Here is an 18,887-nt window from a genome sequence, read left to right as displayed (position 1 = left end):
TGCACTTCGTTCTCTCTTTTGCACAGCTCCTGTTCTTCCTGCAGTTGCTTCTTCAACTCTTGCAAATCCTTTTATGTTTCCTCCATCCTCTATTTATGTATTTGCCTTTGCATGTTCCTCTTGTAGCATTGTCGCCTCTTAGCCTCAATATCCAAATCTTCTTTCATAACACGTGGATCTACTTTGAACTTGCAGCTTTGTTCTGCCTCTGCATTGTCATCAACTTTCCTCTTGCCTTTCTCATGAGCAGGTCTGTTACCTTCTGCTGCTATTGATGATGGTGCTCTTTGAGATGCTACTTCACACTACCTTGCTAACCATTCGACAACTATTTTGATCGGTTCATTGAACTTGGAGAAGCTGTGACAATATCTCCGTGGGTCTTCCTCAGGCCAATGACATGCCCCATGAATCCAAAGAAACTTCACTCTTGTGTAGTGGTCCTTTACAAAGCAATCCGAGTCATACAGATTGAAGCTTCGGTGTCGAAAGTGAATCTTTTGAACTCTTCCACCTCTGCATCAACATTCTTGAGATTCCGTATCTCATACAACTCGATATGTAAAGGAAGATAAAGCCAATGTGCCTTCTTCTCGTGCAGTCTAGCTGAAACTTCTTCTTCTTCTCCTGTTGAGATGTGATATGAAACTTCTTGCATGATGAGTTTATCCATGGAAAAATTCGGTAAAACATGCGGAGGCTTATCCGCAATGTACATCCATATGAAGGTGCCAAGGAGTGAGGCATACCAATCTGCTATGTCGATCAATGCCTCAATTTCTGTCTATGAAATCGAAGGTGGATCCTTCTCAAATGTCATTTTGTACACCGGGATGAAAAAGTGGTTTGACAACTGTGTGATGATTACGTGGAAGCTGCATTCGGAAATAATCTGCAATAAGTGTGCACAAAGGATCCCAAAGGTTTCCATGCCCATTTCAAACATGGTAACTGCTGACAAGCACAAATTGCATCTAGAATGTAAGTGGACATGTATATCTTTGTTTGCTGACCTTTGGACGGATGTTGGGCCTCTGTCACCTATTCCTTCAACCTAAGAGTCAACATGTTGAACCGATTGCATGGTCTTCCTTCACTGGCAAGTTGGTCCAATGCAATCACCAAGCTCCGTGAGAATTTCTCTCTGCTCTCTTGGTCGTATAAGAGGCATGCAAAGATAACCAAGTATTGATATCTTTTCCACAGTATCTTTGTCTTGTAAACCAGGCTGGGTGTTATCCGGAACTTGCCTGGCTCTTTTACTCAAATCTTCAAGATATCTCTAGACTTTGTGTTGTTACGTGCGCTGAAGGGTTTCTACATTGCGATCATTGGCTATGCCAAGTGATCCATCTCGTGATAGTACTTCACCTTGAAGATAGAAATCTCTCTCACTCTGACACTAGTCAACATCATCGTCTTGGGATCAATGTCCAAGACAATCCAATTTATCCTATCCACACATGGAAATGCAGGATACATGGATGAAATCCTGTACAAGCCAAATTTTTCAATGTTGACACAAACCCTGCGGTCTTCTAGATCTTAATCAAATATGCCTAAGAATGTAACGTTGATGTCCTGCCATTTCATCTTGATGTCTCTGTCTATGACCAAATTCGTGTCTCCATAAATGGGTAAGCTCATAAACACTTGTTCAACGACATCTCCAATTGCACTTCTAACCGTGTCCTTTGACCATGCTCTCTTGAAGTCCATTGTATATGTATTGGTAAGAGATAGATGAACACTTCATATACCTTGAGACATATTGACACTCATGGGAAGAAATCTATCAGTTTAAAACCAAAGCAAATCTGAGGACTGACATGCAACATACCTAGTTTATTGGCAATAAATATTGCACAATTTTCACTGGTAGGGTGGGAGACTGACTTCCAAAACTCCACAAGCCACAGTCAGGGCTATCAGGAGGTTAATTGACTGCTGGAACTACACAATGCACAATCTAGCATTAGGGGAGTTTTGAGGTCTAAAATGGGCCTCCTAAGGAAATTATAAAATAATAGTGGAAATAGTAAAATAATATTAGATGGCATCATCAAATTTTAAAGGGAAAAAAAAAACCATTTTTTCAACTTATCTCCCTATGAGTTTACTCAAATTTCATGCGAAAACACTCCTTGGATACATAATTTGATTTTGCATCCAAGGAGTACCCATGTTGCATACTTTTGATGGACCTTGCTACTTGAAAAATGGGAAATACATGAAAACCATGATTACAATCATGTTTTTTCATGTATTTCTCATTTTTCGTGTAGCAGGGTCCACCAAAAGTGTTCAACATGGGTACTCCTTGCATGAGGAACTAAATTTTGCATCAAATGAGTACTCCTACTCGAACTTTGAGTAAAACGTTAGGGAGATAAGTTGAAAATACGAGTTGAAAAAGCAGTTTTATTATTCTTTTATTTCTTTTACTTTTTACTTTTTTACTCCAAATATGGTGAATCATCCCCCATGGTTGACATCATCATCTTGAATCCTATTGGTTCTTATAAATTTTATTTTGGTTGTACATTTTTCTTCGTAAGCCCATTTTAGACCTCAAAAATACCCTAATGTCTGCCTACTAAGGACTGAAACTGTGCAATGTGCAATTTCAGTCAACAAAGGCATGCATGCCCAGAGACTGCATTGCACAATTTTTTGGGTCAGCAAGGCACTACCTCCTAGAATTGTGAAATGCAAGCCTATAGGATAGTGTTGGTCCAAATACATGCAATTTATGGAGGGAAGGTAGAGCCTTCACTTCCAGAAATGCGCATTTCTGTCTGGGCAAGGAAAGTTCCAGGCTAAGACAGCCCAGACCCATTGATGGACGACTGAAAACATGAAAGGCTTTGAATGCATGGAAAGGATGAGTGTAAGCAAGAGTGAATGATAATACAGGAAAATAATGAATGCAAGATTCAGAAAATGAGAATGCATGCATGTGTGTGAAACAAGTCGCCGCAATGATGATCGTTGTTGCAAAATAGTGTCATGCATGCGACAGCGGTGAGATGCAAATAAAAAATGAAACGTTGCTTCTACAAGCTAATATATATTATAACGATAGCAACCGTTCAACAAAACTAGGCAAACAACTTTCACACAAAGTGAAATATGAAAAGAGACAAAAAAATAACAAATGACATGAAAAGAAGACTTACCCAGAAACAACTGAGATGAATGCGCTGAAGAATCCAAAATTTGTGGTGGGATGTTAGAGCTCCAAGATCAATGCGAGGAATGAGCTTTGCAACATTGAATAAATAACTTTGAGGCTTATGACGTGCATACCACAAATCTGGGAAAGATCGACACTTGGAGGGAAGTTTTTAAAACGATCTTTGCATGTAACCTCCAGCTCCTAACAATATATACCTAAAATTTAGGGATTCTTTTTGCATGTTTCTTTTTTCTATTTCGAGAAAAATAGCCCATGCATGCAAATCAGGATTGCTCATTCCTAGAGGGAACTGGTCAACCTGAAGAGTCATGCAGCAATCTACAAGTGTGGAAAACAGATTTGCGCAGTTTCTAGGTTGAGCATGGTTGGTTGTCCCTCAGGCATTGCGCAATTTCTGGGGTCAGCAGGTCACTGCCTCCCAGAATTGCAGAATTTCTGGGTTGAATCCAAGTGTTGGGCTAGATTGCACAATTTTCTAAGGGAGGGATGCTTGGCTGGATTGCGCAATTCTGGAACCCAGGAGGCATCCGAATAGGATTGTGCAATTTATGGAGGGAAGGTTGGTTCCCCTCCAAAATTATGCAATTTTCTGAGTGAATATCTCAGCTAGAAAATTACCCCAGTCTGGAATGGTAGCCTGTGATGGGAGACAAGCAAGTTGACATGTACAGGCTGGCAAGCCACTGAAACTCAGTTGAATCCTATGTACTTAACAGTGCAAGTCATGTTGCTAAGGATGGTTGGTAGGGAGGCTCCAAAATGAAGTTAAGGAAAAATTTTAGAGGGTGGTTGTAGCCACTACAACACTTGGCGACACACTCGTAGAACTCCAACTCTCGGAATGGACCTTGTTTCATGAAAAGCAAGTCTAACTCCTCTGGAAGTATTGTTCATTTCTGATATTTTCTTGATGTCACACTAGCTTGATTGAAAGATGTAGCACCTGCCATGCTCTTGGTTAGTCGACACACATTCCAAGCCAATTCAACACATTTGTTTTGATTGGGATGAGGGGTATATTGGTACACAAGCAATATGAAAGTCAGAGTCTTAAGTTTCATCTCTGGTGTTGCTCCACTACCAGTAGGCTTGGACAGTAACCCAGCAGAGTCACGCAAGAACACAAGCATCGCTCCACTGCTAGAGAGCCTAATCACTACCTCAGTCGAGTTACTTGCATCACCTCTTTGTGCAAGAAGCCTTTCTCTTCTTTTGCCTTATTTATTTTCCATTTTTCAAAATTTTTCACATTTTCAATTTTTCATTTTTCAAAATTGCGCATAGCACTTATTCATTTTAGAGATGGAGGAGGGATCATGACTTATTGAGAGAATAAGAGGTTGTTCCTTAGGGGACGTATTTTGTATATACCTCTAACATACATGTTAATATTTCCCCCTAAACTTACTCTACTTGATTGAGCTGACAAGGGTTAACCCAAAACAACCGACTAGAGTAGGTGATACTAGTTAGCATGCAAGCATTGTGTTTTCATCAGGTTTCACTTCGAACATCACATATTTTCCATTGGTTTATCATGCACTGAAGGTAACAAGTTCTACATACAGAGACATGATGACAGATAACCAAGTATTGGTAACTACACAAGTCCTCTTTCACTTTACCTTCACTTATTTCAAGAGTCACACACAACTTCATGCGAAACTAACCTACAAATGTATACAAGCAAACAAACAACTAAAATAACGAAGAGCAAAAGAAAAATATGAAAGCAAAGCGAGTAAGAAAATAAGCAAGTAGGCAAACAAAAATAGAAAGTTAGAAGCAAACATGCATGCAAGCAAACAAGACAAGAACCAAACACTACTCCTACTCCTAAGCTAATGGTGCATGGCCCTCATCATGTGAAGTGATATTTCCAATGCAGCCACCAGTGCATTGGTCGACCTATGTTGGTGAGGGCATAGTTTGCGAATAGTGCAGTTGTGTGAACCAGCGAACATGAAAGATATAAGAATGAAGACAAACACACTGCTAGTTTAAATGTGTCCACAGGAAAAAGAAAAGAGTGTAAGCGCATGACATGCAATCCGTGGACTTACCATGGTTTTGTGTGACACTGCATGTAGATGTTAAGCATGCACTTTCTCTTGACTATGACATGCAAGCAAGCTAGAGAAACAGAGACAACTTGCATCACACACGTGTGGTTTCTATGTAAGATTCCTCCAATGCATGAGCGATGGGATCATGTATTTTGAGTGGAGGAAGTGAAATTTGCGTGTGGGATTGATCTTCAATGTATAGATATGAGTGATGAGGAGCCTTGGGTGTTTCAACAATTTCTTTATTGGAATTGAAACCAACCTCAGGACAGCGAGGGCTTGACATAACCATTAGCTTGGGCTGAAGTGCCTCGATAGTCTGTGGGGTTTCAACTTCGTCTACAAATAGATCATCATAAAAGGGTGTCTTTGAAATATCAACAACAATAGAATCATCATTGTGATTGAATACAAAAGTAAATGGATCACAATAGCTATGAGAAAAAAAATCAATTATTTCGTCGGCATCCTCATGATCAGATAAATGAATGAGAGGGGTAGATGAGAAGCAAGAATGTTCACCCTCTACATTTTCAGAAAAAACAGATGAAAAATCAAGTGGATTTTGAATGAATAATTTTTCCACTCCCCTGTTGAATGATGGCGTGACATCTGATGTCTTTTGTGAATGATCAACAATGGGTGCATCTATTGGTTGATTTACAGAAGAAAAATAAGTGATGGTGGAATCAACGAAGATGTTAGGCAAAAGCGAAGGAGGCATAGACAGAAGGAGATCATCCTTCATCGCGGGTTGATGTTTAGGTTCCCAGTCATACTCATCATGAATGACAACGGAGGTTGGTTGTGTAACTGCAACTCTATTGATGGCTTGATCCTTTTTCACAATAGGTGTAGAGTCTAGAACGGAAGAACATGTTGTGCTCCACAACAACCCCCCATTTCATACCATTTTTATTCACAAAACTATAATATGAAATGGGTCCCTTTTTATTTTAATTGGTATCAACTTTGTATTATTCAAAAAGGTCCGAAAACAAAATGAAAACATTTCAAAGCCTTTTTGACAAACCAATTATTTGGTCTAATATAAATGATTAATCCTTTATCATTACGATAAAAGCGACCGCATATCGCAATGACAAAGGAGGCATAACTTAAAGACCCATTGGTTTTCTTCGATGTGATAACATGCAATAGGCTATTGGATATCGGCAATCATAAGTTCCCATAACAAAAGTGCATTTCGCTCCGATGCGATGCGATCAAATCCCTTTCGCTCCGATGCGATGCGATCGAGTCCCTTTCACTCCGATGCGATGCGATATCGCTATCAGCGATCGGGGATATACCATGCATGCTTTTCAAAGTGCCCCAGTTAACACTCCTGATGTGATGCGATATCACTATCGGCGATCGGGGATTCCAAAAGGTGCCAATATAAAGATTTAAGTTTTTCCCGACACCCGATTGCGATAAAGTAAAAAGCACAAACTTCAAAAATTATTAAGGCAGGGATATTACGATTAATTCGTATTAAAGGCCTTATCTTTCAAACAGTGATTCACCTACGCTCAACCGCCAAAACATCCAGGCACACTTAAACAAATCATTCGGTTGATAAACGATATGATGGGCATTTAAAGGATTGGCAGGTTTTAACGGCCATTAAATGAAATAGTAATCTTTAAAAATCTCTTCACAGATTGTATCCGCGACCACTTTAAGTTAATCCTTCGTCGTGCATTGATCAATATATCTCACTCGTATTTGGTTTTCGCTACCAATTCTCTGTGTTACGCTTATTTTCGCTCCTGTGCCGAATTCTTCCGAAGTACTAGATTCAAGCAGAATGGGGAAGAAGTCTAAGAAAACTGCAGTCGTTTCCGCTTCACCAGCCACAGGACAAGCCGTCGCTGATCCAGGAACTAAAAAGAAAGGATTGATATCTGATACTACATGTTCAGGACTCGGCAAAACGACTTGGAAAAGTACCTATAATTTGATTGAAGCCGAAGAACCAAAGGTGACAGTAGTACAAGCCACAACGGATACCAATCGAAAATCTGATAGTACTTTAAAGGACCTAGCCGACTCTTTCCTTCATCGGATAGCGGCTCGGGAACAAATTCTCCCATATATGGATGTAGTGAGGTGGGAAATTGAGGAAATCCCCATCACAGACAAGACCTTCTGCACCAGAGATGGGAGAATCTTCGGTTCATTCAAGGCTAATGATTTGAGGCAAATGTATCATTTGCCTGAGCCAGAGAAGAAGTACAACAAGGCATTCCTAGAGAAATTCCGAAGTGAGAACGAAATTGAATCCAAACCCATTCGGGATTAGAGGCAAAATCCGGCGAAACACAAGCATGAAACTTCCGGTAAGTACTCTGTTGATTCCCTATGTTCTCTGTATTGTTATGCTGGGATAATGATGTGTAGATTATGGGGGTTGCACGATTCTGCTAATTTCACTATAGAAATGGTTCCCTTGATGGAAGCGGCGTGTAATAGTGAAATAATGGATTGGGCAACTATATTGTCAAATAAGCTAGCAACAACAGTTCTTGATTTTAGAACTAAAACCTTCATCACCGAAAGGCTTATTCCCCCATTCTATTACAGTGCTTATATACTAGATACCCTGTGTTTTAATTCTGAGTTTCTTGTACTCGGCTGGAGGTGGACTGCACAAGACCCCACGCCTATTCACATATGCCATCAGAAATTGTGGAAGAGATCCTATAAGCACCATTTATACCAAGTCTGCAACGGCTTCATGTTACCCATTCATTACTCTATTTTTAATAAACCTGCTCCCAAAATTTCTTACCAAGCAGGGATTGATTTGACATCAATAGGAATATGGTTTAGAGAGGAGAAATTTACTTATATAAGAATTTTCGGCAGCCAAGTCGAACCTCATGTCCTTCCTTTGTACATACCTGATAAACTGCTGGCAAGAGAGATAGCCTATCAGATTATTGCCGAAGGACTTACACAAACTCTGAAGAAAAATAAGAAGCAGGTCTGGCCCTCTTTTCCTCTGAGATGTGGTGTCTACACTTTGCATGATTTCAAGCATGCAGAGAAAGAAGCGACGAAGATGAAGTCATTAACTCTAGAGACTCTCCCTAACAGGCGATTTGATCCCAACAAAGTCTCCTATAACGCACTCGAACAGGGCAAATTGACAAAGTTTGACAATAAAGAGGATAAGTTTGATGACCTGTTCTCCTCAGCTGAATCAATGTATCAAGTTAGATCGCTGGCCATAATGGAATACAAGGATGAAGGGTTAGTTGAATTCAACAAACTTAGAGAACAGAGGTTGCAAAATCTACCTCTAGATCTGTTAGCGACAACCCCAGCAATAGGACCAAGAGAGCCTAAACAGCGACATACTAAGGAACCTCCGGTTACAACAAAAGAACAGGAGAAAGTGCAAGAGGAAACCCAGACTAATGAGCAGGAACATAGCAACATAGAGGTAAATTTAGATACTCAAATTGATCCCAAATTGCTCCAGGAATGGCAGTAATTTGATTCAATCATCAGTAATCTTGTATGCTAAAAGGACACCGAAACTTCAAAAGCGTTAGATACATAGGAGACCACTTCAAAACAGGTTCCAAGTGGAACCAGTGGCCTACCCAGTTCAAAGGAAGTAGAAATAATCCCAAAGGATCCCCCCGATCAAATTATTTTGCAGATAGAAGAAATTCCTCCCTTGGATGTCTTCTATAGCCCAAGACACAAAGCTGTGGTAAAACGACAGAGGAAGAGGAGAAGGACTGATCAACCTTCCCTATTCCCAAAACAAACGGTCACGGGTAATGTGGTTTGGAAGGAGGAATTTGACCCCTCTGATGACCTAACAAAACTATCGCAATATACTGGAGCCTATTCGGCAGCAACAATAGACAAGGCATCAGAGGTGAGTCTTTTATTAAAAACAAAAGACCAGGAGATCTTTTTATTGCAAGCACAGCTAACAGAAGCACAACAGAAAGCGGAGCAGGCAGAACAACAATTGTTAACACAAAAACAAATAAATAATCAATTAACTCAACAATTGCGGGAAGAGAAACAAAGGATTGATCACAACGCAGTCCAGAAATAGAAAGAGTTATCTAAGGCATTGGCACAACTGAGGGCAGCAAATGAACAAATGTTGAAGTCAAAAGATGAGCAGATTGCTCAACTATCAACCTAGCTAGAGAAGACAAAGAATCTTCCACAGATAGCCGAATTCAAATCATAAGCATTACAGATAAATAAGGCATTAATAACATAGATCAAGATTTTATGTCAAAAAATCGCCCAGGAGGAACCATTATGCAATTTGACGACATAAATAAGTAAACAATCAGAAAAAGCTAGAACAGACTTAGATCAAGCTGATGAAACATTAACTGAGTTTCTTGAGTGGCAAGATACTGATCAGGGACAGGCGGCAAATTTACCAAAGATTTTAGAATCACATAAGGAAATATTATTTACATAATGGCAGTCCCAGTTAATGAAAGCAGAGAGGGCAATTTCAAGATGCAAATCAACCACAAGTAATTTGGTTGAATTGGTTAATAATACTCTCTACTTGTCTAACATGATTTCCCAATGCACTCCAGGTAAATTGACAGTGGTGAAAACATTGGAGCAGTCATGTTATCCAGATCTAGAGAAAAATGGGAGATTAATCGCTGGAATTAACAGTTTAACATGGGACGCCTATTGGTTCTTCTTGGTAAAACCGCACAGTCAAAGAGCCGCCCTAAAATGCTTTACAGATGCAATCGGGTATATTATTCCCGATATTCAGGATGCCACCTATGCCGCCCAGCTCAACTCTTGCCTCAACAAACCGCCCGAAGTGGAGCCAATGCTTGCGATATGTCAGCTCAGGTTTAAAGGCAAACAGCCTACATGATGATTCATGATGCCGACTGCCAGATTGCTGAGAAGGAGATATTCAAGATCGTTCGATACCAATTAAGTAGGATTTCAGTTTCATAGATAGTTAGTTTAATTCAGTATTTATAGACCCTTTCATTGTTTTGGAAAGGGTCGTAAAGTTTTGTACTTGACTTAAAAGCCTGAAGTTTCACTATTGTACTTCAGGTATATTCTTTTATAAAACTGGACCAATTATTCTAGTTTGGACAAGGAAGCTTTTATGCAAATGTGCACTACTGTCTTTGTTTGAAAGTATTCCTGCATTGGAAGAAGAATCTCAAATAGCGATTGATATTGGGAGTGACTAGCAGCACATATGGTACTATTATCTATGTCTGAATTCATTCCTTTTATATGAATTGTCATTTGATCGCCTTTGCTATTATCGAATATATGTATGTGTTTTAACAGCATTTCTATATTCCCTCCACTATTGGATGTTTATGGTATGCTTTTCTTTTGATCATATATGTATCGATGATATAAATGATAAGTGTAGCAATATTGCATTAATCACTTTGTTTAACTATTTAAGCAAAGTAATCTTTGAATGAATAAATGTCCATGTCTATTAGATGGAGTCATCTATATGCCTGTCAATAAACATAGATCATTAAGCGCTATAATTCAAAGTACAATAGTTCCCGGGATTAGTAATAAGTTCTATTATTTTGTAGATAGATTAAGTTATTCGCCTATCATTAGATTAGACAATCAATCATTCATCCATCCCGTTTATTCATTACTGGGAAACTGGTCCCATTATCCCCAGTCGGAGCCACCATTCCAAACGGAAAAGGAGCTGTATTAAGGTCCGGATCGGGTGTTTATCCCCCAATGTTGATACAATGATTTTTGGGGCATCAACATTTCTGGTGCTAGAAGGAGGGCCATCCACTGTGAATGGCAAGCAAACCCAAATCTACAAACCATTCTAAGAGTAATTCTCCTTCTGCATCACCTCGTACTTCCCAATTGCATGCTGGTTCTCCAGTATCCAAACAAGAAGAAGAGGAATCAACTACCACTGCTCAAACCCATCATACTCCAGAACAACTAAGTCTTGAATCCCCTAAAGTCCAGTCTCTTATCCACAAACTTTAGAGCTTCTCGATATCACCACAGAAATATGAAGTATCTCAAAGCAGTGCGACTTCGCAGTTTAATTTACCTCACCCTCTCACCAGACTTCAGAGTGGAAAGCTCGGTATTGAACCCATTGAGTTCCATTTACCCAAAAGAAAAAAGGCGAAGAAAAACACGGAAGGATCTGACAGTGAAGAACTTTCATCCACATCCTCCATCTCACCTTCCCCCGTGCGAAGTCAACCATCCACTCTCTCATCACACATTGTTGTACATTAGGGATTAGCAACTGCAACATCCCAAACTGCGCAATCCTTAATAGAAACTCCTTCCCAGACTTCTGTAAGTTCAACAGTAATATCATCCACTACTGCAGTTACAATGGCAGATCCATGGACCAGGCCTGGGGCAGTCAATATGCCTGCTCATTGCATGCATTACCTGATGCACCTGAAAAATGGCTACCCAAGTTTAATCCAGATGATGGAACACAAGCTGAGGAACATATTAATAACTTCATGTTGGCAATTAATTTGAAGGGAGTAACAGAGCAAGATGTTGTCGTTAGGCTTTTCCCTTATACCTTGCAAGGATCAGCAGGATCCTGGTATTTTTCTTTACCTTCTGGTTCCATTACCAGTTGGATGACTTGGCAAGAACAGTTTCTTACTAAGTATGGTGATGATAGGTCTTTGGCTACACTAATAAATGATCTCTCCAATCTTAGGATAGAGCATAGGGAACCAATTAAAGAATTTAATGCGCGATTCAATAAAATCTTGAACAAAATCCCAACGGCCTCCAAACCAAGTGAGCAAATCCGAAGCGAGTGGTATATAACTGCCCTACCTGCCAATATAGCTATTTTTGTAGACAGGGCTGGAAAACCAACTTTAGCTGAAAACATGAAAGAAGCACTTGCTGTGGAGAAACGTATTAATGCTCTAGAGAAGAAAGCTACTCTTGAAGATAGAAAAACCAAAAAAGTTTCTTTTAAAGATGATTCAAAGAAGAAAACCCCTAAAGATCCATATGACATGGAGGGTCTACAAAAGGTCCTCAAAACTATGTCAAATGAAATGGTTGAAATCAAAAAACAGGTAGCTGAAACCTCAACCAAAAGACCCTTTAGGAATTACAAGAAAACTGAATCAAAACCACTGAATGTTATATCTAATGCAGATTCAGATCTTGAAGAAGGAGAAGAAGAAACAGCTACACCAACTGATGAAGAAGAGGAAGTTGTTGAATGTCATGGAATGTGGGATTTTATATTGCCTAACTCCGATACAGAAAACGAAGAAGAAGCATTTCCTATCACTACCAGGAGTAAAGGTACCTCCGAACTTGTTCAGACAACTTCAAAGAAAAGAATTGCAGGTGCTGTTACAACAAAGGAAAAGGTACCCCCAAAAAAGCCACCTGTAACAATCCCACAAAACTAACCTTCAACCCAAACAATCCCATCAACATCTAAGACATTGGTAGTGTCTGATTCAATGGATTACAATATTGTTGATGACATGAAAAAGACCAAGGAAAACATTACCATGTTTGAACTTAGTAAATTGAAACATCAGCAAAAATTGCTTCTCAAAGAATTAAATGTTGTTCCTACTTCACCCCTTCCCAGTGCTAAAGCTGCAAACGATACAGGTCAACCACCTTCTGGTATGGTCGAAGCTACTGATGCAGTTCTGATAGGAGATAGATCAAATTCTCATACTCCGCCTTTCCTTCTGACCTATGAGATCTACAATAGAAACCTGCACAACTGTTTGATTGACTCAAAGGCATCCTCTAATATAATGCCAGCTTCAGTTTGTTCCAAACTGAACATTGAACCCCAGAAGTCCGCTATTCATATTGTGCAGTTGGACAGGACTAAAGTACAGGTTTTGGGAGAAATCAACTCTGTAACTATCAGGCTATCCGCTGATCCTAGAGTAGTACAAAGAATTGATATCTTGATCACCGATATACCTGAATTTTATGGTTTGATCTTGAGTAGGGATTGGTCTGGAAAACTACATGGGTATATTTCTACCGATTGGTCACATATGTGGCTTCCCTATAAGGGTAAGCCAAATGAAATAAAAATCGATCGGGAAAAGCATATGACCCATACAGTTACTGAATTTGAACAAGAAAACCAACCAATAGCATTTAATAACAACATTTTGGGGAATTATTCATCAGAGTCATTCTTTGGCAACTTCGCTACCCAACCATCTCCTTTCTCAGTAAACCATTCTACATCTTAGATCGAAAATTACTCACAAATAGATAGGTCAAGATGTTTTAATGATGCTGAGGAAACTGTAAATAAAATTGTTAATACTTCTTTATTTTGGTCATTATATTTCGATGGGTCCAAATCTAGTGAGGGCTCAGGAGCAGGATGTATTTTGATTAGCCCGCAAGGAGGAAAAACAATGTTGTCCTGTAGGTTAGAGTTTGAGTGCACGAATAATACAGCAGAATATGAAGCCTTAGTCCAAGGACTATATAAAGCTATTAGCCTCAAGGTCCAATATTTGAAAGTGTTTGGAGATTCTGAAATTATTATCAAACAGGTAAGGAATACAATTCATTGTCTTTCCACCCATCTCAAACATTATCAATCGCTGGTGCAGGAACTCACCTCCCACTTTTCGGCATTCAATATTTCTTCCATTCCCAGGTCTCAAAATTCGGCAGCTGACCTGCTAGCCAATGTTGCTTCCAAGCTCCTACCTTCCGAAGACTATAACCCAGATAGATTTTCATTAGAATTTCTCTTTATTCCATCAATTCCTGACAATGTCACTAATTGGAGAGTATTCAACCACGATGAAGATATTTTACAATTTTTAACTTCCAAGAAGTCCTATGATGATCAAATCGTTGAGGAAAATGAGCATGACCTTCAAATGAGAGGAAAACCCAAGGAGAATTCAATCCCAAAGCCTGTGGTGAAGCTTGAGGATCTTTATGATATTAAAGACAGGTTTAAACCTATGACCAATACAAAGCTCCAAAGTTCTACCTTAAGGTTTGAATTGATAAACCTTTGGCACTGAGCAAACTCCTCAAAACATTAATTTAGGATTAGGACTTTCCTTGGAAGAGAAGGAAGCATTCATTAGACTGTTACGAAAAAATAAACATGTTTTTGCTTGGAAATATGATGATTTAAAGAAATATGATACATCCATCATCCAGCATACCATTCCAATGCTCCCCAAACAGTAAGAGAATTAAGAATTAACCCATAACTACAAGAGGAGATGGGAAATTCTAAAAGAAATCTCGAAAAGCATTAGTTTTGGCACTAAAAGGGATAACCAATGTGACACAGTAAATGGGAAATTGTTTGGATGTTTTTCATTATCAAACTGATAATCGTAATGGTCATGTGCTATGTCTCACCTCACATTACACCCAACACATTGAGGAGGAAAACAAACAGAAAGAAGCAACCGATAGCAGGTACGTAGAGAACATGGCGACCACGAAGGGCAAGAGAGATAGAAAAATGGCAGAGGGGATGAGCGGTTCAAACAAGGAGCAAAGAAAGAGAGGGCAAAAGTCTCGATGTGAAAATATGAAAACCCTCATCAACGCCTATATGGTAGGGAACCCACCAGACGTTAGAGCCCAAATTACTCGATGGGAGAGAGAACTAAATGACAACATAAGGAACCAAGACATCCCCATGGAGGAATGGGAGAACATGGTTCTAGACCCAGGGAACTCTCAAGGATGACACTCTCTCTTCAGACAGACAATACAACAATATTGGGTCATGAAGAACATGGTGGCACAGGCCATGACTCTTAGTCAGTTACAAGCAGTAAGCAGAGGACCGACGGTAAAGGAGGACACCAACGAAAAGGATCCTGTTAGGGCAGAACCCAGGGAGATTGCAACAGTCCAGATACAAACTTACATAAACAACCTGGGGTTGGCGAGAATTGAAAAAACACTTTAAGACATGAAGAGGAGTGAGATGCTTGGCTCCAGTGCCAAAGCGCCAGCCCCCACTAATATCATCGAACGAGGATTGAAGTAGAGTTCCAGTACATTTTTGTTGAAATTTTATGATGAAAATTTTTACTTGTTTAATTGAAGCAGTAGTATAGATAGTAAAGACAATGTTGCTAGATGGATAGAGAAAGACCTTTTCAAATTTTGGACAGGGTTTAATGTAGACAGGTGGCTATCTAGTTTCCTTTGGGTAGGTAAGCCACCTAGAACAGATGGAAGATTTCATTTTGAATAGTTAATATCAATAGAGGAAGCACCACCAAGTTTACATATATATATATATATATATATATATATATATATATATCAATGTGTTAATATATAAATTTACGTATTATTAATGTTTTTTCAATGTGATAATGTGTAGATTAATGTACTATTAATATATATGATTATTGGTTTTTCTACATTTTAAGTTATAACTTCGTAAAAAAATGCATGGTATGCATCTAACCTTTGCCTTTTTCTCTTATTCTAGATTGAAAATTGTTTATTTTCCTTAATGTTATCCATTTCATGACCTTTTTACTACATATATTTACATAAATATTGACCTATTTTTGTTTGATACATTTTGACATTAATATTTATTTGTGATATTAAAAGTTAATTTTTGAACATTATTGTTTATTGTCATAAGTGGTTGTCACATTATGATGTCAATTTTTTAACATGGTTGTATATGGTCAAGTGTGGTTCACTGTGGGTGAACATTACTGAGCATGGTTGTTAATGTTTAACTATAAATAAATATGATTGATCATGTTCACTATGGTTAACCATGTTAACCATGGTTAGCCATGTTAACCATAGATGGCCATGCTGACCATGGTTGACTATTTAACCATGATTGAATATGGTTGCACATTGAAAAAAGTTATAAAAGTATTATTTCTAGACCTTTCTAAACTTTGGCCATAGGTGACAATGGTTGACTATAATTGACTAGAGTTTACTATGGTTGACTATAGATATATTGGACATGATGTCCATAGTTAACTATAGAGAGAATTGGCATGTGTTAATATATAGATTAATATATCAATATATAACTTAATATAAAACATGTGTAAATTAATATATTATTAATATGTACATAAACATATTCTTAATGTGTTAATGTGGAAATAAATATACTAACGAATAATTATGAAAATATTATTATAAATTTATTAATACTTGAAAAAATATTATAAAGCTATTATTATTATTAATAAAATTAATAAAGCTTACTAAATCTTATTATTAAACTTTATTAGTAAAGCGAAACCTTATTAATAACCTTAAATTTTAATCTTAATTGATAAACATTATTATTGTTAAGTTTGTTAATAATGTTACTAAACATTATTAATAACCTTATTATAAAACAATAAATTTTAATTTCATTATTATTAAGTTAATTTTCTCATTATTAGTCTTATTATCAATAATAAGAGTGCTTTTTGGATTACTCACATTATTGAGATTTGGTCAACATTTTGAACCAACTAATGTGGTTCATCCCCACTACATGTGAAAAAACAATTTTTGCAAATGTTTAAATATCGGAGAAAAACCCTTGCCTAGAATTAGTCATTATAAATTAGTCGTTAATTGAAAAGTCGTTAAGAATTAATTAATGGGGTATAAAATGAAATTTATTAATTATTTATTTTCATCTTCGATGTTAACATGTAATAAACTAAATTGAAAAAGATTATAATATAGTAAAATTCTAAATTAATGAGATTAATTTATTAAATATTACTATTCAATTTCAATGTTATAAATTAAATAGAAAAAAAGGATGTAGCAAAATTTATTTATTAATTATTGACTTGTTATTTAATTTCATTTTCAAAGAATAAAGAATATGGATGAAATCAGAGTGGCAAGAGGTTAGTATACTTATCCATAATAAATTTAATTCTATATTTAATATAAAAGGAAAATAAAATGAAAACTAAAATTAATTATTAAAATATAAGAGAAAAGGTATATAAAAAAAAATAAGAAAGAAGAATAGATAGAATAGATGGAAGGAATAAAATAAAATGAATGAAAATAGAGATTAAAAAAATATAAAATTAGAAAAAAGAAAAGAAATTAATCACGAGGAGAGGGCGAGAATCTAACTCCTGCTTAATTTCTAACCATCATATCTATTGAGATTGATTGCATGTTTCTCAATCTCAATGGCTTCTCTTTGCTTCATATGATGGAAATGGTCAACCCTGACGATGACATGGGTATACTCAGTGCATACATGGTGCTTAGATTTCACTGCATGCTCAGCTTTAGCTAAGGAACAAGAGCAACTGTGCTTAACGTCTGGTGCATTTCTTGGATTGTTTGGTTTATGGAGTGACCAGTTTCACCAATGTAATGAATCCCTCATGAGCAATGAATAGAGTATACCCCTCTCATTACTTTAGGGTTAATAGGGTCTTTAACAGATCTAAGAGTATTTTTAATGGTATTAAGGGGTTTGAAAATAGAAACAACTTTATTACTTTTAAGAACATGAGAAATCTTATCTACTATACCTTGGATAAAGGCAACAACACATTGGAATTATGATCGTCACGAGCAGGTTGAACTCAAGATTCTTTGCAGGGTCTTTGAAAGGCTCTCAGGCCTTGTTGTTTTCTATAGCCATTATTTTCAAAAACTTTTAGAAGATGATATTTTTCTCCTTCAAGGTGATTCTCATCAAAAATCCTAAGACCCCTGGTGGAAAGAGTATTAATAACTCTTATTTTTCGAGTCAGAAAATGATGAGAAGTGTCATGAAGATATTGTTTTGTGTGAGTTTTTTTGTGAAAAACTCGGTGATAAATGGAACCATCATCCATTCTAGACTTGAGAATATTAAGGAAAGGAATACATCCATTAACCTCAGCTTCCATTGTGAATTTGATGGATTCATATTGGGAATTAAGATGATTGACAAAACATTCTAATTTCTCATGAACATGGGGCCAAACAACACAAGTTTCGTCAACAAACCTCTTCCATTTCTTAGCGCGGAAAGGAGTAAAGGCCGAATCTGTTTTCTCAAAATCTTCCATGAACAAGTTAGCAACTATGGGGAAAAGAGGAGAACCCATCACAACCCCATGATTTTTCTCAAACAACTCACCTTAGAAGCTGAAAAAAGTGGAGGTAAGGCACAAACCTGCCAATTTAGGTGTGTCATTCTCGGTAATATGATCAATGGGATTGATGGCCTCTTAGATGGGGATTTTTGTATAAAGGGATACAACATCAGAGCTCACTAAGAGATCCCCTAGGTCAACCCTTATATCTTTCACCTCTTTGATAAAGGAAGCAAAGTCTTTGACATAGGAATAAGTGTGACCAACAAGAGGTTTGAGTTTCTGAGACAAGAATTTAGCAAGAAGATAAGAATGCACATGCCTATTGTGTTAACAGTAGGTCTGAGGGGGATCCCAGTTTCATGGACCTTCAGAAGGCTATAAATTATGGGGGTAAGAGGATGGCTTTTAATAAGCATTTTGCCAAGGGGATTAAGAGAAATATTAGATTTTATGGCTTGCGTGATTTCTTTAGAAACTGTTTTAAGGAGATTCTTTTTAAGTTTA

Source organism: Pinus tabuliformis, chromosome 3_2, assembly GCF_031772625.1.
Source record: "Pinus tabuliformis cultivar Carrire ecotype Pingquan chromosome 3_2, CPIR1, whole genome shotgun sequence".
NCBI lineage: Eukaryota > Viridiplantae > Streptophyta > Pinopsida > Pinales > Pinaceae > Pinus > Pinus tabuliformis.
This window is presented reverse-complemented; position numbering follows the sequence as displayed.